The sequence below is a fragment of the Lepus europaeus genome, chromosome 3 (assembly GCF_033115175.1).
Source record: "Lepus europaeus isolate LE1 chromosome 3, mLepTim1.pri, whole genome shotgun sequence".
NCBI classification, from domain to species: Eukaryota; Metazoa; Chordata; class Mammalia; order Lagomorpha; family Leporidae; genus Lepus; species Lepus europaeus.
The window spans coordinates 119,609,821-119,631,384 of NC_084829.1; positions in this window are offsets into that span (position 1 = coordinate 119,609,821).

The window sequence follows — 21,564 nt, forward strand, 5'->3', positions numbered from 1 at the left end:
AAAAAAAAAAAAAAAGAGAGAGAGAGAAAATTGACTAATATCCCTGATGAACAAAGATTCAAAATCCCTCAACAAAATGCTAGCAAATTAAATCCAACAACTTAACAAAAATATCATCAACCGTGACCAAGTGGGATTTATCCCAGGGATGCTGAAATGTTTCAACATATGAAAATCAATAGATGGTAATACATTGCATCAACACAACAAAAATGGAATTTATATACTACCTCAATAGATGCAGAGAAAGCATTGGATAAAATCCAACATCCTTTCATGATAAAATCATTTGAAAAATTAGATATAGAAGCAACATACCTCAATACAATAAAGGCCTTATATGGCAATCCCACAACCAACATTATATTGAATGGGGAAAAGTTGAAAGTATTTCCACTAGTGTCTAGAACCAGACAAGACTATCCCTCTTACCACTCTTATTAAAAATAGCTCAGGAAGTTTTACAGTGAGTCAGCTACCTAAGAAAAAGAAAGTAAGGGTTACCAAATGGAAAAGAGAAAGTCAAAGTATACTAATTGCAGGTGACATGATTCTTTATTTTGGAGAACCAAAAGACTCACCCTAAAGACTATTGGAGCTGATAAAATAATTAAACAAAGTTACAGGACACAAAATCAGCACAAAAAATAAATAGCATCCTATACATCAAAAATAATCTGAGAAAATACTTTAAAGAACAATAACATACACAATAAGAAAAAACTAAACCCACTAGAATGAATTTTCTACAATGAAAATTATAAAACATTAATCAAGGAATAAGATATGAAAATCAGAAAACCTCCTATGATCATGAATTAGAAAAATTACCATTACTAAAATGCTCATATTACCCAAAGCAATTTATAGATTCAATGTAATCTCCATCAAAATACCAATGGCATCCTTCATAGAACTAGCAAAAACAATCCTAAATTCATATGTAAAGGCAAAAGACCACAAATAGCCAACACAATTTTGCACAATAGAATAAAGCTGGTGACATCACAATACCAGATTTCAAGATATTCTACACGGCTATTATAACCAGAACAACACAGTACTTCAATAAAAATACATATGTAGATGGGAACAGAATTGAAACCCCAGAAATAAATCCACAGATGTGTAGCAAACTATATTTACATTAAGGGTATATATGCTTGCATAGTATAAACATAAAAAGATAATGGAGGAATTAGGATTTGGGAGGATATAGCTAATATTTCAGTAATTATACCAAATAAATGCGTCATTTAGTAAAAGGATGGACCAAATATAGAAATAAAGAATGATAATAATTAATTATTAATGATAATTAATTATATGTATTCACATAGAATAATATGTGAATATAATAAAAGGATGAACCAAATATAGAAATAATTAAATAATTAATGTATATGAAATAGGTTCAAATGTGTTATTGCAAATTCAAGGGAGAAATCTCTTTGAGGTCAAGGTATTTGTTGCCCATCTGCTCACATGGAACATGCTGTCTTTCACTTTAATGAACTTTACTCCTATGGGAGCACACAATATAAACTGCATGAGTTAGATAATGAGCTAAAGAAAAATTACCAAAACCTAAGTTTACATTAATTTTAATCTATTTTGTAAATTTAGGACTCCTTTAATTTTAAAATATTATATACGCACAAACTTTGAGTACTGGTGCTTTAAACTTCCTATTCCGTCTCTGAAATATATTAATTACTAGTTTTATTTAAGGTGTGGCTATTTCTGAGAAAAGGCCAGGTGACCCTTTTTTCCATGTATCCTTTAACAAATTGTCCTATGTAGAGCATTGTCTTGAGTCAAAAACTGATTTTGTAACACAAACTTTTAATTTAATGTAATTCAGTGAAGCATGTTTATGAGAAAAGATGTATATCTACATGAACCCTTATGATATCATTTCTTTAGATGCAAATAATTTTGTCATATAAGCAGAAAACATATGCTATGAGCCCAGCGATGCATTTATTTCCTAGAGAAAAATACATATATTTCTGTTCTTTGCACACAATGACACTCACCTTTTCTTCAATAATATTACTGCAAATTTCTTTTAGAGTAATGATTAACTATAAAGTGTCAGAGGTTAAAACAGCAACATTAAATTAGTTTCATACCTTTCAAATTTGGAAACAATTATTCCTTTTCTTTTTCCTCTCCCTATAACATTCATAATTACCTTGGCATAGCTGACCTCACAAAAGCTCCACAATCCATTTAACTTTCTGAGCCAAACACCATTCACATCATTCCCCAAAGCTACCTTTTTTCCAGACTTATAGGCTCTTCATTTTATATTTAGTTGACCCTGTTGATATTCTCCAATCTTTAGAAAAATAAGGCCCTCCTTCAGTGTTGAAGGATGGTTATGACTTGTGAGAGCTACACATGGATTCCATCATTTATTCATTGTCACCGGCTCCTTTGCTTCTAGAAGAATCATGTGAAGAGGCCAGAGGGAGATGAAGCCATCTCATTAGCTTCCTCCCTCTCAAAAGGGAAGCCTGTAGTTTAGGCTTTCATTTTGTCATGGAAGACAGTATGGGATTTTATGCATATATTTTTAACTATCGTATACACACAAAAATACAAAACAATAGATCTGTAAAAATTTTATCAAAAACCATTCTGTTTAACAAACCCTAACCTGTCTAAATACACTTCTTATAATCAATTTTTGTATTATTTAAGCTCTTCCATTTGTCAGTTTTCTGCTAGATACTGAAGAAAATAATTTTAACTAATATATCTTACATGAGTACAGCAACTCTCATTAATCTTTTTCTCCACACTTCTAAGCATATGCAGCCACTATCTGCAATTTAGTACTAAATCATCAGCCAATTGCATTGCTTGGCATTTTTATATGCCTTCTGAACTAAACTGTAAGTCTCTTGAATCTATAAAACCTCTTTTATTCTTCCTGGACATCAAACCACACAAAGGATTTTTTTTTTTTTTGACAGGCAGAGTGGACAGTGAGAGAGAGACAGAGAGAGAGGTCTTCCTTTTGCCGTTGGTTCACCCTCCAATGGCCGCTGCGGCCAGCACGCTGTAGCCAGTGCACCACACAGATCCGAAGGCAGGAGCCAGGTGCTTCTCCTGGTCTCCCATGGGGTGCAGGGCCCAAGCACTTGGGCCATCCTCCACTCCTTTCTCTCTGTCTCTCTCTCACTGTCCACTCTGCCTGTCAAAAATTAAAAAAAAAAAAAAATGCCTGCATCCTCTATGGGATTGTCTGGGTTCAAGTGCCTGTTCCCATCCTGAATCCAGATTTCCGCTGATATACACCCTAAGGTGCAACTTCCAATAGCCCAATAATTGAGCAATCTCCCACATAGGAGAGCCAGATTGAGTTCACAGTTCTTGGTGTTGCCATGGCCCAGCCCTGCCTGCTATGGGCCTCTTGGGGATATTAATTAGCTGATAGAACCTATCTGTCTGTCCTACCTCTCTGTCATTCAAATACTTAAATAAATTTTAAAACAAAAAAGGTTCATTAGAGGAAATGGATAAGCAAAGAAGGAAGAGAAACAAGAAGTTACTAAGAGAAAAGCAAAAGAAGAGGAAAGGAGTAAGTGTAAGAGATCCTAAATATGAAACTTTTCAGCTACTGTCCTTAATCAGACCGCAAACATTAAAACCCTCAGCTACATTCTGCTCTCCTAGGAACTCAACTTGAAAGTACTACCTAAGGACACTGCAGGCCCCCAGGTCATCCAGGATAGAGCAGGAGTAATTGGTCTTTGCCTAAGGATAGTATCCAGAGAGACATTTCTCCCAATACTCTTTTCCCATGATAAAATTTATTTTCTGCATTTTAAAAATTTCTTAGGTAACAGACATGCAAGGTCAAAGATCATTTTGTATTTATTAATTTCTATTTCTATTGTCTATTAAATATATTATTTTCAATTCTATAATAGTAAAATGTTGAATGCAAAATTTGAAACACAAAAATCTATTTTCAGTTTACTTGCTTTTTGTGACATTAGATGGTCTCATGCCTAAAGTATGAGTAGGTGTGATTGAAAATTCAAGTTAATACAATTTTTGCAATCCCTATTCTTATTTCTGATATCCTCATGCCTCCTTCCTCTCTGTTTCTAATGATCCTTTCAAAATTTGCCCAGAGGTCAAGAGCTCACACTTACTTCTTCAGCTGTATTTTCTCTTCTTCACTTGCACAGAATCAGAGTTATTTCTCTCCCACATGATTTCCCTGGGTGTTATTCCTTTATTTAAAATTGAGAGGCTGATGAGTGTTCAGTGAGGGAGGTGAGGTGATTTGATTTTGACTGACATTAAACAATGACACTATGATCAGCATCAGATTAAAGTGCAACATGAAGTGCTAATAATCCAGTCTTGTATTTGATACTTTGCTCCTAAGGAAGGTAATTCTTTCCTCACAACCCTGACTCTTTTTTTTTTTTCCTTTATCAGATTTTGTGCAGAAAAAAATGAATGGTAGAAAAAACACCAAAAACATAAGAGCAGATATTTTGTGAGATTTGCTGTGCCAAAACCTTTTTTTTTTTCTCCTCATTTTTATACAGGATTACCTTTTGTAATTAACTGAGTTAAGGCGAACTGAATTAAAATGAGGACTAACAATGCTGTCAATCAACATGACCTTCCAAGATGACAGAAAGATAGATGGGTAGATAAAGATGGGTGATGGATACATAGATAGATTATATATATACACATATGTATATTTCCATTCTCAACATCTTTTGCAGTCTTGTTTCATATCCCATGATCTGTTCCATCAGTAATAGTTACAACATAGGGGCATTGTCATGCAGAAAATCATAACTGTGATAGTTTCTTCCAGTCTGAAGATCTCAACATCCTGTGCCCATCACATTGATGTTGGTATCTTGCATCCATTCTTACACACATTAACACAGTGGTGTGAAGGAAGTGTGTTGTGTGCAAGGTAAACCCTGGAAATTAATACTTTAAAGCTCTGATACCTAGAATTCTCCAACTAAAGTTTACCTACTGTACCCTAGGGGTCAGGGGCATCTCACAATAGTTCAAGACTAAGTAACAATGAAAGAAACAAATGGCCATTAGCCGGCGCACGGCTCACTAGGCTAATCCTCCGCCTTGCGGCACACCGGGTTCTAGTCCCGGTCGGGGCACCAATCCTGTCCCGGTTGCCCCTCTTCCAGGCCAGCTCTCTGCTGTGGCCAGGGAGTGCAGTGGAGGATGGCCCAAGTGCTTGGGCCCTGCACCCCATGGGAGACCAGGAGAAGCACCTGGCTCCTGCCATCGGATCAGCACAGTGCGCTGGCTGCAGCGCGCTACCGCGGCGGCCATTGGAGGGTGAACCAACTGCAAAAGGAAGACCTTTCGCTCTGTCTCTCTCTCACTGTCCACTCTGCCTGTCAAAAAAAAAATGGCCATTAATAAATCCAGTTTCAAAAAACATAATTCATATAAATATGCATGTCAGTAATTCTATTTCAGTATTTTAACAAATTACTGATTTACCACATGAAGAAAAAGCAGGAATTCTGGAGGCAGATTTCCTGGATTGTTTTTTAAAGATTTTTATTTATTTGACAGGTAGAGTTATAGACAGTGATTGAGAGATACAGAGAGACAGAGAGAAAGGTTTTTCTTCTGTTGGTTCACTCCCCAAATGGCTGCAACGGCCAGAACTGCGCTGATTCGAAGCCAAGAGCCAGGAGCCTCCTCTGGTCTCCCATGCGGGTGCAGGGACCCAAGCACTTGGGCCATCTTCTACTGCTATCCCAGGCCACAGCAGAGAGCTGGACTGGAAGAGGAGCAACCAGGACTAGAACCGGTGCCCACATGGGATGCTGGCACCGTAGGCAGAGGATTAATCTAGTGTGCCACAGCATCGGCCCCAGATTTCTTGGATTTTAATCCCTTTTTTGCCATTTTACTAGATACATTAATTTGTGCTGATAATGCTTTAGTGACACCATTCCTCATCTGTAAAATGTGAATAATCATAACATCCCCTGATAGGGCAATTATGAGAACTGAATAAAGGAATATATGTAAACAGCAAAAGAAAGTTATTACCACATACTATACAGTACTATGCAGTAGAAGAACTAAATTTTGTTGTTTTTATCTCTATCTGTATTACTTACCAAAACATTCGAACATGAACTTTCTTTTAATTTATAAAATTACTGAATCGAACACTTGTAAGCAATTTTATTTCAGAATTGAACAACTTCTTTAGAGTTTTAGTTTCCTATGGAATAAGAATGTGTAATTCAAATAGTGAATTAAGATTATATGTTTAATTGTACATATCTTCTCTTGTAGTTACACATCCACTACCATCCTCACTAAAATGGTGGAGCATAGAAAAGAAGAAATAATCTGCAATAGGATATTAGGGAAGACAAATCGTAGGAGGGTTTTTCGGATAATTTATGGAAAATGCATATTATGGAAAAACTATTCAGGAATTTAAAGATGTTTGCACCAAAACACACCTATATAGTAACTCCATTATTCAACTGATGTTTCTGAAATTCCCGTGTATATGAACGAATGTCAATAAATTTCTGTGAAAATATTTGCAATAAGGTCACATTTGTGCTATAAATGGTTATCTTAAGAGAACCTCATGAATAGCCCTAAGTTTTGAATTTGTGATCAAATTCCACTTATTTTAAATGCTACCTAAATAAAATTTAAAGTTTTATAATTATAAAAGAGAAATATTCTCTACACGTTGTTGTGGCAATCTCATATATTGAGCAAATTCATAGGGTCGTATTGCTAAATAAAACTCACACAAATCAATGATTTCACACTTTATATTTTACGAAACAAATTTAAGCAATCAGATGACTCAGGAGAAGCAGACGGGTAACCAGCCTTTGAGATCCCGAGTTAGGCCATTTTCCTTCTGGAGAAGCACACACGACTTATCAGATCTCTCTGCTTGTGGGTTGCAGAGTTCCTTCCATATCTGTGATCATTCAGTGTATGTAATTCTGTTTTCTAGCAACAGATGGTTGTATATCCTAAGTGGCACTTACCAGGATCCACACTTCACAGACTTTTGTGTTCTCATTTGCTAGAGGCATTTCTTATCCCAGGATTTCTCCCATGAGCATTTTGGAGACAAGTTCTCTTCCTTCTATCAAATATCATTAGTATATTTACCCAGAGGTTCTCTCAACAAGAATTTAGACCAGGTTATCTGCTTTACTTTATTTTCTATTAAGACAATCCTACTGCAAAACTAGTGAATTCACTTTTGTCTGGTCACTTTAGTTATTTCCTTCCATAAATTACTTTTAATATTTCAGATTGTCCACAATGCATGTTTTTATAGAATGAACACAATCATGTTTACAAGGTAAAAATGAATGTTATTATGTCTTATTAAAATAAAGAAACCCTTGGGGCTGATGATTTGGCATAGCAAGTAAAACAGCGGCCTGCAGTGCTGATATCCCATTTGGGCACCAGTTCAAGTCCCAGCTGCTCCACTCCCAAGCCCTTGGGACACTCACTCACATCGGCAACCTAGAAGAAGCTCCCGGCTCCTGGCTTTGGATCAGCCCAGCTCTGGCCATTGTGGCCATTTGGGGAGTGAACCAGTGGATAGAAGACTTTCTCTCTCTCTCTCTCTCTCTCTCTCTCTCTCTCTCTCTCATTCTGCCTCTCTGTAACTCTGCCCTTCAAATAAATAAATCTTTAAAAAAAAAGAAAGAAAGAATAGAAACCCAGGTCCAGAGATGGGAATCCAACATATAAAATTTCCAGAAGCATTGGTGTTGATATGACTTTTCAGTTTAGAATTCTCACTCTTGCAAAAAATAAACCAAAAGCACTGTCTTGAGATGGCTACTCCACACATGTCCCTGAATTCTATGATCCAGACAACACCTTGCTGTCTCTGTTTATCTATTTCAATACTTTGAAGTGAGACAAATGGCTTCTGAAAAGATGCTAATTTTTCTGTAGACACTCTACCAATAGAAACAAACAAATCTTATGTCAAAAAATTGTAAAGGCATCAAATAAATTATCTATCAATGCTTCTAAAGTGCTAGAAAAACAAGAACAAATCAAACCCAAAATCAGTAGGATGAAAGAAATAATTAACATTAGAGAAGAAATAAAATTTAAATCAAATAAGATATAAAACATCAGTGATATGAAAAGCTGTTTTTTTTTCTTTTATTTGAAAAAAGAATGCTAGGCTAATCCTCTGCTTGCGGAGCCAACACCCCAGGTTCTAGTCCCGGTTTTGGGGTGCTGGATTCTGTCCTGGTTGCTCCTCTTCCAGTCCAGCCTTTGCTGTGGCCCAGGAGGGCAGTGGAGGATGGCCCAAGTGCTTGGGCCCTGCACCCGCATGGGAGACCAGGAGGAAGCACCTGGCTCCTGGTTTTAATCGGCGCAGCGCACCAGCCGTGGCAGCCATTTTGGGGGGTGAAGCAATGGAAGGAAGACCGTTCTCTCTGTCTCTCTCTCTCTCACTGTCTAACTCTGCCTGTCCAAAAAAAAAAAAAAAAAAAAAAAAAAGAAAAGAAAAAAGAATGATACACCATTGGCCCAACAAAACCAAAAATAATAAATAAATAAAAAGAGGGAGAACACCAAAACAATTCATTCACACATAAAAAAGGAAATGTAAGAAGAGATAACATAGGTACCCACAGATAACAGAATCATCAGGATTGATACAAAAAACTATATGTCAACAAATTGGCAAATCTAGGAAAAAAGGATAGATTTCTGTACACATGCAATCTACCAAAATTGAGACATGAACACATAGCATACTTAAATAGACCAATAACCAAGATGGAGATTCAATCAGAAATAAAGACCCTTCCAGAATAGAAAACTCGGGACCTGCTGGCTTCAGTGCTGAATTTCACTAAATTTTAAAGAATTAATTTCAATTATTGTCAAACTTTTCAGTTGTTTTGAACAACTGAAAAGGAGGGAATCCTCCAAAACTTTTTCTATAAAGCCAGCATCACCTTAATTCCCAAACCAAAAAACAAGGTACAACACAGAAGGAGAACTATAGACCAAAATCCCTGATGAAAATAGATGTAAAAATCCTCAGCAAAACACTTGCTAATCAAAACCAACAACACATCAAAGAAGTCATACACGTGGACCAAATGAGATTTATTGCTGGTATGCAAGGCTGGTTCAACATATGCAAATCAAAAAATGTAATACATCACATTAACAAATTAAAGAATAAATCCATATGATCACCTCAATAGATGGAGAGCAGGCATTTGAAAAAAAAATACAGCAACCTTTCAAGATAAAAAAAAAAAAACGTAAGCAAATTGCATATGGAGAGTATATTACTTAACACAATCAATGTAATATATAACAAACCCACAGCCAGCATCATATTAATGGAGAAAAATTGGAAGCATTTCCACTAAGATCTGGAACCAGACAAGATGCTCAGTATCACCATTCCTATTCAGCATAGTCCTGGAAGTTTTAGCTCAAGCCATTAGGCAGGAAAAAGAAATCCAAGGTATATAACTTGGAAAGGAGGAAGTCAAATTATCTCTGTTTGCAGATGACATGATATTCTATATACAGGTGAACCAAAAGACTCCACTAAGAGACTACTGGAACTCATAAGACAGATTGATAAAATGGCAAGATATAAAATCAACACACAAAAATCAATAGCCTTTGCATACATGAACAATGCTATGGCTAAGAAAGAACTTGTAAGATTAATCTCACTTATAGTAGCTACAAAAAATTTAAGCACAATGGAATAAATTTAACCAAGGATGTTAAATATCTCTACTATGAAAATTATAAAACATTAAAGGAAAAAAGTAGAAGATGACACAAAACAAATCTTCTAAGTTTGTGTATTGAATAATTAATATTATCAAAATGTCCTTAATACCCAAAGAAATTTAGAGATTTAATGCTTTCCCATTCAAAATATCAATAACATTCTTACTTGATATAGAAAAAAAGGATGCTAAAATTCATATGGAAACACTAAAGACCTGAATTGCTAAGGCAGTCTTTTTTTAAAAAAAAAAAAAAGATTTATTTATTTATGTGAAAGTCAGAGTTACACAGAGAGAGAAGGAGAGAGAGAGAGAGAGAGCGAGAGCGAGAGAGAGGTCCTCCATCTGTTGGCTCACTCCCCAATTGGCTGCAACAGCTGGAGCTGCGCCAATCCAAAGCCAGGAGCAAGGAGCTTCTTCTGGGTCTCTCATGCAGGTGCAGGGGCCCAAGGATTTGGGCCATCTTCCACTGTTTCCCCAGGCTATAGCAAAGAGCTGGATCAGAAGTGGGGCAGCCAGATCTCAAACCAGTGCCCATATATGATGCCAGAATTACAGGTGGCAGCTTTACCCACTATGCCACATCACTGGCCCTCTAAGGCAGTCTTAAACAACAAAAACAAAGCTGGAGGTCTCACAGTACCAGACTTCAAGGCAGTTATACTTCATGGCAGTTACAATCAAAACTAACATAATCAAAACTAACAAAAATAGACACACAAATCACCGGAACAAAATAGAAACTCCAAAATCTAATCCAAGCATCTACAACCAACTGATCTTTGACAAACAAGCTGAAATCATCCCTGCAGAAAGGGCAGTGTCTTCAAAAAATTTGCTGGGATAAATGGATCTATGCATACAAAAGTACAAAAGAAGACCCACCTTTACACCTTATACAAAAATCAACTCGAAATGGAGCAAGGATCTAAATCTATGACCTGATATTATCAAATTACTAGAGGACAGCAACAGGGAAATCCTGCAAGGCATTGGCATAGGCAAAGACTTATTGGAAAAGACCCCAGAAGTACCTGCAATCAAAGCCTAAATTGCCAAATAGAATTACTTCAAACTTAGAGCTTCTGCACTGAAAAAAAAAAAAACCCACAAAGTAAAGGTGGGGATGGCACTGTGGTGTAGCCACATATGGGTGCCAGTTAGAGTCCCAGCTGCTTTGAAGGGAAGAGAGAATATCCACTTTGCTATGGCCGTGTCCAAATACTAATGGAGTCTATGGTCACAGAAGGCTTCCATAACGTTGGCAGCCCATGGCAAGAGCCTCAGGTGATCACTGACATCATAAATAAGAGTGTTAATTGTTAAAGGAACAACAGAAGTCACTGTGCACTTATTTTCCATATAGGATCTCCATCCCTAATGAGTTGTACTATGAGACTCAACTGCAAATTTTGTTCCCAATGAGTACTCTATATGCTGTGTGTGTGCATGGGTGCAAATTGTTGAAGTCTATGTTTAGCATGGAGTTGGTCCTCTGTATATAAAGTCAAACTAAAAATGAACCATAATGAAGAAGGAGATGGGAGAGGGAGAGGGATGTGGGATGACAGTTGGGGGGGGGGTATGGGGGAAATAATCAGTGAATTCCTAAAGTTGTATCTATGAAAAAATGCATTTATCAAATAAAAAATAAACGAAACAAAACAAAAAGAGTCTCAGTTGTCCCACTTCAGATCCAGCTCTTCTATGGCCTGGGAAAGCTCTAGAAGATGGTCCAAGTCATTGGGCCCCTGTACTCTCATGGGAGACCCAGAAGAAACTCCTGGCTCCGGGCTTCAGATTGGTGCAACTCTGGCCATTGCAGTCATCTGGGAAGTGAACCAGTGGCTGGAAGACCTCACTATCTTTGTCTTTGCTTCTGCATCTCTGTAACTCAGCTTTTCAAATAAATAAATAAAACTTAAAAAAAAAAAAAAGTAAGAGGCCAGCACCACAGCTCACTAGGCTAATCCTCCACCTGCAGTGTCAGCACACCTGGTTCTAGTCCTGGTCAGGGCGCCAGATTCTGTCCCGGTTGCTCCTCTTCCAGTCCAGCTCTCTGCTGTGGCCCAGGAGTGCAGTGGAGGATGGCCCAAGTGCTTGGGCCCTGCAGCCACAGGGGAGACCACGAGAAACACCTGCCTCCTGGCTTCAGATCAGCGCGGTGAGCCTGCTGCAGCACGCTGGCCGTAGCAGCCATTTGGGGGGTGAACCAATGGAAAAGGAAGAACTTTCTCTATGTCTCTCTCTCTCTCTCTCACTAACTCTGCCTGTCAAAAAAAATTAAGAGAGAAGCAACAGAATGGGAGAAAATATTTGCAAACTATGCAACAGATATAGGATTAATATCCAGGATCTAGAAAGATCTCAAGAAACTCAACAACAAAACAAATATTCAGTTAAGAAATTGTCAAAGGGCATGAGCAGGCAATTTTAAATGATGAAATACAAACTGCCAAGAGACCCATGAGAAGATGCTCATGAATACTAACCATCAGAGAAATGCCAATCAAAACCACAATGAGGTTTCAACTCATCCAAGTTACAATGACTATCATAGAAAAAATAAGGCTAGGATGTGGGGAATACTGTACCCAAATAAACTATTGGTGGGGATGTAATCTAGTACAACTATTAAGGAAGTTAGCATGGAGATTTCTTAGAAATCTGAAGATAAATCTCCTGTGTGACCCAGCCATCCCACTTCTGGGAATTTATCCGAATACAATGAATGTAGCATCTGAAAGAGTTATTTGTACTCCCAGGTGTATTGCAACTCAATTCACAATAACTAAGATATGGAATCAACCCAGATGTTCACCACTTGATGTTGGATAAAGAAAATGTGTTATATATGCACTATGGAATTCTATTCACCCATAAAAAAAAAGAATGAATTCCAATCTCTTGCAACAAAATGGGTACAACTGCAAGCCACCGTGGTTAGTGAAGTAAGCCAGTGTCAAAAAATAAAATAGCATATGTTTTCACTGGTGTGTTGCAGTTAGTATAGAATATAAAAATGTAGAGAAATGAAATTGTCATTTTGTGATATGATTGTCATTTTGATCGTGTCTTTATACTCCTGTGGGACTGTGCTCTTCACACATCTACTTGTTGAATATTATAAATGGCAAATTAAGCTTGTGCATATAGAGTGGATTGAAATTTGGCTTTGCAAAAACTGATAAAGAGAGAGTAGGGAGGGAGGGATCTTAGGTAGGAGGATCAGGGGAGTGATGGAAGTGTACCTCTGGATAAAATCTATGCATAAAGTCCATTTTCTTTATATTGAAATTTATAAAGCAAATTTGATGTTTTTGGGTAGAAAAATTAAAACTATTGCTTCAGATAGTTTCAATAGCATTTTCATTTGAACAGGCTAAAGACATTTTGATCAAGTAAACACTGCGTTCTTTCTTCCCAAGGAAAAAGCTTTTATCAGTTGTTCATGCCCTGGAATGAATTTAAGCTTAAAACTTGGCTCTCCCGTGATAGCTCTGTTTAAAATCCTATATATAATCATGTAAAAAGACTGGCTGTTTCAATTGCTAAGGGATTTTTATGAGTTAAGTAGAAGTGGTCAAGAATGTTGAAATGGGACTCTTCTTTGGCCTTGACATTCACGGGCACTTAGAAATGCTGTATTTGAAAAGGCATTTCATCACTCCTGGACCTCCTGAATGCTAACAAACATGCCATCAGAATTGCATCAGTGTGGGAGCCCTCAGGGAAGTACAAAGAGGGCGCTTGAGAAGAAATTACAAGAAGACAATAGTATTTTCACATTAATTAGAAATGAAAATAATAAAACCTGACTCCCCTCAACTGACTTAGAAAAAAAGGTCCAAAAATGTAAACTATATACTTCTTTGTATCTCATGCTTATTTCTAAATCCTCCTTAGCCTGAAGATAGCTTGGTTATCATCAGCATTATCAAGTAACATTGCTTCTGGTTCAGAACTAAATTACTCACATGATTTACAAATACACACAAATATCAATATATCTACAGTGAATTGTCATTTTATTCACAGTGCTAGTTATATAACTAATAGGACAGTCCTGGTGTTGTTCACAGAATATTTTCTCTTATGGAAAAATACTGAAAAATTGTGAACACTCGCTAAAGCAGAATGTTCCATATAATGTCCTGATAGTTTCAGATCTGAGAAGTCATTCATAAAGTTTGTACTATTCCCTGAAGACAGAAGAGACAATGGCATGATAATGATTGAAATTAATTTTTTAAGAATGGAGATAGCATTTTTAATCATGGGGAAATTGCCATCTCAATATTCTTAAAAGATGTTCAATATTTAAGTAAGATCATTTTAAGATCCAATGAAGCATATGCAATATTTAATTGAATTATGACTTTCCTTAGAAAACAGGGAGCCGCTCACAGATGCATTATCATTAATTATGTAGTAGTTCTGCAGTTAAGCTCTATCCTAACAAAATAAATTAATTTTAACAACAAAAAATTAATTTAAAATGATCTATAAGTCTTTGGCTAAGAAAACTTAAGTGTAGCTGCCTGCGCAGCTCTATTCTGATAGTACAAATTCCAAATCAATGTTTGAGTATAATAATTGTGAATTCTTAATAGAAGACTCACTTGACTAATCAATAGTAGTGTAATATTGAAAATTTTGGTTAATTTTTACTTCCACAGCAAAAAGTACTTTTGAAAAATCATATTTGGAAATACAGATTGAGCATTTATACTAATTTTAAATTTCAGAAACTAAAAAATAATAATTAACAATAAATACTTAAAGTATTTCTTAATAAACACATGCATTCATTTAACAAACTATACTGTAGACATCATATAGTAAATATTATCACATCAAGTGAAAGTAATATCTATATTTAATACATGCATTACTTTTAATAAAACTAGATTTTTAGCTAAACAAATCTTTCATTTACAAAGAAAAAATTTAAATTATCACTTCAGGACAAATTTCTAAAACAAAACTTTAGTTTTTATCTTTTTTGTGAACTCATTCCATGATTTGAAAATTTTTTGCTGCTTCAGTTGAAACTTAGTTTCGGCCGGCGCCGTGGCTTAACAGACTAATCCTCCACCTTGCGGCGCTGGCACACTGGGTTCTAGTCCCTGTTTGGGCGCCAGATTCTATCCTGGTTGCCCCTCTTCCAGGCCAGCTCTCTGCTATGGCCCAGGAGTGCAGTGGATGATGGCTCAAGTGCTTGGGCCCTGCACCCCATGGGAGACCAGGAAAAATCACCTGGCTCCTGCCATCGGATCAGCGCAGTGCGCCGGCCGCAGCGCGCCAGCTGCAGCGGCCATTGGAGGGTGAACCAGTGGCAAAAAGGAAGACCTTTGTCTCTGTCTCTCTCTCTCACTATCCACTCAGCCCGTCCAAAAAAAAAAAAAAAAAGAAACGTAGTTTCCTAATGAATTTCTTCTGTATCAAAACCTATTTTTGAAAGAAAAATTTAGATTGGAGTAAGAAATATATATATTCATATGAATGTAAAGGAAGACATATGTAGTAGATTTCACTAATCAGGAAAGATTAGGTAGCTGAAAAGCTCAGTTGAAAGAGAATTGAGAATCTGGTGTAGAATGTATTGGGGACTGTCTACCAAGTCTTCTTTGCTGTGAATTTCCCACATTCAGATTTGGGCTATTGATATTTCTCCTAACGAGACTTTGTTACTACCAGCCATTTAAGGGAGCCCATCAAATGTGTACAGCCATTCAGGACATGTGATTGTTTAGTCTTTGCATGTGGCTAGAATTTTATCAGGTAGTCTCAGAAGCTGGAGTGAAGCTATGCTCAATTACGAGGGTGGAAAAGCAGAGAATAAAATTGGAATTGTTGAGAAAAAATGTTAAGCAGGCAGATGAAAAGGGTAGAAGCATCAGTACCCACATTCCTAAATACTTTTCAGCTCATATCATTATCTCATCATGGGTTCTGGGACTATTTTTTTACCTTTGAGATCTAGAATTCCATGGCACAATCTTACAACATTGTGAGAGCATCCCTCTCTGTTTGTCCTATTGAGCCACCTTGTGTTACTATTCTTTTTCAAATCCACTGAAATTTAAATAACATAATGCTTTATTTTATGGAAAAATGTGAATGGAAAAGTATAATTTTATATCTACTTCTAATATTTTTCAAATCCACTGAATAATAAGAAGACAAAAATTGACAAACTAGTTTTCAGTTGCATTTTACTTGAATTATTGCCTCATGCCTCTCTGATACCCTATTTCCTGGCACCTCTCTTCACTTCAGACTCTATCATGTCTTCATGTGTCAAGCTAGGTAAGATTTTTTTTTTTTTTGACAGGCAGAGTGGACAGTGAGAAAGAGAGAGAGACAGGGAGAAAGGTCTTCCTTTTTCCGTTGGTTCACCCCTCAATGGCTGCTGCAGCTGGTGCGCTGCGGCAGGCGCACCACGCTGATCTGAAGCCAGAAGCCAGGTGCTTCCTCCTGGTCTCCCATGTGGATGCAGGGCCCAAGCACTTGGGCCATCCTCCACTCACTCCCGGGCCACAGCAGAGAGCTGGACTGGAAGAGGAGATAAATGAAATAAATCTTTAAAAAAAAAAGGAATTTTTTTTTTCATTGAAGCCTTAAGAAGTATGGATGTACAGAAGAGGGTCATACTGTGGGAGTTCTCTGATAAAAACTGCATATTCTGCAAGCTTTGGAGGAAAATGAGCAGAAATTATGAAAAATATTTTGCTCAATATCTTACCTGCCCTGACTGGGACTAGAACCGGTGTGCCAGCGCCACAGGCAGAGGATTAACCTATTGAACGTGGCAACGGCCAGGGTAGGTAAGATATTGAGCAAAATATTTTTCATAATTTCTGCTCATTTTCCTCCAAAGCTTGCAGAATATGCAGTTTTTATCAGAGAACTCCCACAGTATGACCCTCTTCTGTACATCCATACTTCTTAAGGCTTCAATGAAAAAAAAAATTTCCTTTTTTTTTTTAAAGATTTATTTCATTTATTTGAAAGACAGAGTTACAGAGAGAGGTAGAGACAGAGAGGAGGTCTTCCATCCACTGGTTCACTCCCCAGATGGCCACAATGGCAGGAGCTGCGCCTATCCGAAGTTAGGAGCCAGGAGCTTCTTCCGGGTCTCCCACACAGGTGCAGGAGCCCAAGGACTTGGGCCATCCTCTATTGCTTTCCCAGCCATAGCAGAGAGCTGGATGGGAAGAGGAGCAGCCAGGACTAGAACCAGCGCCCATATGTGATGCCGGCATTTCAGGCCAGAGCTTTAACATGCTGCGCCACAACACCGGCCCAAAAATTTTATTTTTTTTTTCTGTATTTATTTTTTTGACAGGCAGAGTGGATAGTGAGAGAGAGAGACAGAGACAAAGGTCTTCCTTTGCCGTTGGTTCACCCTCCAATGGCCGCTGCGGCCAGCGCATCGTGCTGATCCGAAGCCAGGAGACCTGAAAGAGGCTCCTGGCTCCTGGCTTCAGATTGACCCAGCTCTGGCTTTTGCAGACACTTGGGAGTGAACCAGTGGTTGGAGAACCCTTCTCTCTGTCTCTCCCTCTCTGTCTATAGCTCTACCTCTCAGGTAAATACATAAAATCTTTAAAACAAATCCAGAGTCTGTTTAAAGTTTATTTATTTATTTGAGATACCGAGCGACAGAGAAAAAGGGGGAGAAAGAGAAACAGATCTTTGATAGTTTGTTCACTCCATAAATGGCCATGACCGTCAGAGCTTCTGCAGACTGAAGCCAGGTGCTCAGAACTCCATCCAGGTCTCCCATGTGGGCAGCAGGGACCAAAACACTTCAGCCATACTCTGCTGCCATCCCAGGCACATTAGCAGGACCGACACTTCCTTAGGGGATGCTGGTGTTGTAGGCAGCAGCGTTGACAACTGAGCCACAAGGCTGGCCCTGAAAACAGAGGCTTAGAATTGAAAGTTATGGGGGAAGGCAAGAACCTGTAACACATCAGGTCATATTAGGTAAATCAAAGTTGTCAGGTTATCAAGAATGCTATGACTTGCTTTTCAAACTAAAAATCACAACTGTAATGATAAAAGGGACAAATACTTGACATGAGAGTTTACTAAAACTTACTTTTCTTCCATAGCCTTGGCCCTTTATTGGAGTGTCTGCTATTCTGTGCAAGGAATCTGATCTATTGGTTTTGTTCCTCTCTCTTGATTACATTTTCTGAATATCTGAAGACAACAGACACACGATCAAAAAAACTTTGATATCAGACATGTTCATTACTTTTTCCAGGTCTCCTTTTTCTTATCTATGAAATGGCAATTTGGTAGCCTACGCACCTGAAGTTTGATTTAGGGGTTTGATTCTCCAGATAAAAACACCATATCCTTGAACCAGTAGGTTCAAGGGAGCTGATTTTTTCTTGAATTCATTGCTGTCCTGTTTTTTTCAATAAATTATCATGGGAGCACTTTAATTCTGAATATTGTATAGACAAGGAGGTATTATCCTGAGCATTAGAAGAGGGGAAAGAATTCCAACTTTCAGAAGCCAAGTATACACCTAAAGTATTTTGCTTTAATCCTTCATGCCTGGCTTTTGATTACTTCTAGTTCAGATGATAGAAAGCAATTTTCAGCTAAGTGCTTAACTCCAACAGTTTGCTTTCACATCTGGACCTCCAGGGCCCTACTTATATATCCCATCATGTAAAGTGTCTCCACAATTCTCTGCCTTTCTTGGAAGAGTGCATCCTTGGAGATTTTACATGACTTTCCATTTCAATCACTGCATTAAGCCCAAAGCTCTGAACTTTTTCTTGCTTTCTCTACTTTTCAAACTACTGTGTTTCCTATGATGAAAACAGAAAAGAAAAAAATTCTAGTTTCTTGCAATTTAATTTCTGTCACACTAGATACTATGTTTATCAGTATAATCAAAACTAACAGAGAACTCTGAAATATGCATTGCTGATCAGTTTGCAACAGTAATTTGTAATTAAAATAGACTTGGTTAAAATGATTATGATAAATTCCATACCTTATACAAAACTGAAAAACTATGACTGAGTCTGAATAGTTGATGCAAATTGCAGTGGAATAGAGATGAAAGGAAGGGGAAAAATGAATTCACCATGATCAATGCATTTTTTTATTATTTTGGAACCTAGTGCATTCTCATGAGACAAGTCATAACTCACATAAAGAAGCACAAAGACAGAATGATCTGTGGTCATTTAATTCCATATAAAATGATATTTCATAGAAATTATGAAAAACTAGAGTCTTAGAGTGTACTTCTGATAAAAATATAGAAATCTCAGGGAAAGCCTTGGGCCAAATTTGGAAACAAGTAAAACAATATATTTTAGATAAAATAATGTGGCCGAATGTGAGAATGGCTTTTAAACAATTATGACTAACAAACTTGAAAAAGTATATTTAATATGGAAGTTACTTATAGACTTCCTCACAAGTGAATTTCAAAATCTGAGAAAAAGTTAATGTTTTGCCCCTAACTAGGTCTGTACCCAGTTATAGTAGGTTAAAATTGACAGGTGAAAGTGTTTATATTTATGGTATACAAATGACATTTGTCTGCATTTTGAAATGATTACCACAATTAAGGTAATTATTTCCACCACACTACATAGTCATCTGTCCGCATGGCAAGAACCTTGAAGATCTACTTTCAACAATTTTCAAGGAAAAGAACTCATTATTATTATTAGAATGATCAAGGTGTCCAATAGATTACCAACCTTGTTCATTCTAGCCTAAACTTTGTATACTTTAACTAGCAATTCCGTATTTCTTTATCCTCAGCTGCTGGTAACCATCATTCTACTCTGATGTTGAGTCCAGCTGTTTCATATTCTACATACAAATGAGATTATACAGGTTTCTTTATTTACAGAGCTTATTTCACTTAGCCTACTATCCTATGGGTTCATTCATGAGGGTTGTTACAAATAATAGAATGTCCTTCTCTTTAAAAGCTGAATATGGTTCCTGTGTGTGTGTATGTGTGTGTGTGATGTGAAATTTTCCTTATTCCATTATATACAACAGACACTTGGAGTCTAAATCTTGGCTATTGTGAATAATGCTTTAATGAATGTGAAGGTACAGCTACCTTCGAGATATTGATTTCATTTTCTTTACTTCTATATCTGGAATTTTGTTTTCTGGATCATATGGTAGTTATATGATAGGTACATAGTTTGTACTCCAGTATATCCTAGATATGGTACCTAATTAGAGAAACAAATTCCAATTATCAGAGTTTACATGTATACTTAGTCTTAATAGTACTTAAATTATTGCCTTTAAAAAAATTAATGCTAAACTTCTAATGGTAGCAATTAGCAAACAGAATTAACACATTCATTTTATCAAGGTAGATGAAACTTAACAACATTGAATATAAAATGAGAACTATCTGACATGTTTAATTTGTAGAAAGATGGATTTAAAATACCAGCTAAGCTCATTTTGTCTTTGAATGTTGTGGTCATGATTTCAGGTAAATTTATAAGTTGAAAAACCTCCCATTCTCAGGTTATTGCACATTCATTGAAATGCATCAACAAACAAATAGGAAATAGTCTGTAATTTTTAAAGGGTTCATGATGAAAGTTGCTTCATTAATTCACAAAACAGCCTTCAGTTTTAAACAATAGATTGGTTATTTCTTGATGATGATCTCTCTAGAGAGCATTTACTTCCAAATGACTGAATTCAGAGCTCAAATTAAAGATTAATGTGGCTAAAAATCATTAACATAACCAAATATATGGTGCTGATCCTCCCCATTTACACATCCCCCTTAAGAAATACCTCGGTCTTAAAAAGAACACATTTACTATGAAAATAGCAGATACTTTAAGGATTATGATTGTAAAATCCCATCAATTTTCTTTATTGCACTTTTGGGAATCTTGAGTGACTGATACTTTACAATAATGAGTCGACCTTGGAATACCCTTTTTTTTTTAATAAATGCTACTTTATCCCATTATTAGTCACACTTAGTTCAAAATTCTGCAGACCTTCTCAGTGCTGTTAAATCCTAGAGAACTTCTATGCTCACCTACCTAAAATTACAAAGATTAAAATACATCCATGTTCACCATAAAAACAGAGTTTAGGAGAAAGAAGCTCAAGAAAGAGTAATTTATTAATTTTTCTTTTATATTGGTATTAAATGCTAGGAACTTTATGAACAGAAATTCTGTAATGAAATTATAAATGATAATAACTCTAACTGTAACTGATTACTGAAGTTATAATTTGTTTCCATTAGTATTTCCTCCCTTTCCAGCCTTTTGTCAGTACTGGCAGATACTAGAGAAAAAAAAAAAAACAAGAAAAGATATTAAAATCTATACTTAGAATACACATGATTATAAATGGAAAATATAATTTCCTTTCTATTACCATTGATTATTGGAGTTCTAATTTTTAAACCTGAAGTTAGGATTTAATTACTGTTTGCGTCTTCTTAGGTCTATTTTCTGATAGTCGCTTCTTGTTGGCATGGAATAACAGAAAGCCAGGGCATTAAATCTGCAGGCTTTCCTTATAATAAAACCCATGGAATAATGCCACATTTTTCAAGCAACCAAATACATCCTTCATTTTCATGACAAGGTTTCTTGGAAATAAATCAGCATTAAAAGATAGGCAAAAAAAAGCAAAATGAAACTAAAGATGTATGCTTTGCAGCAATGACACCAAGGCAGTGACATTAGAT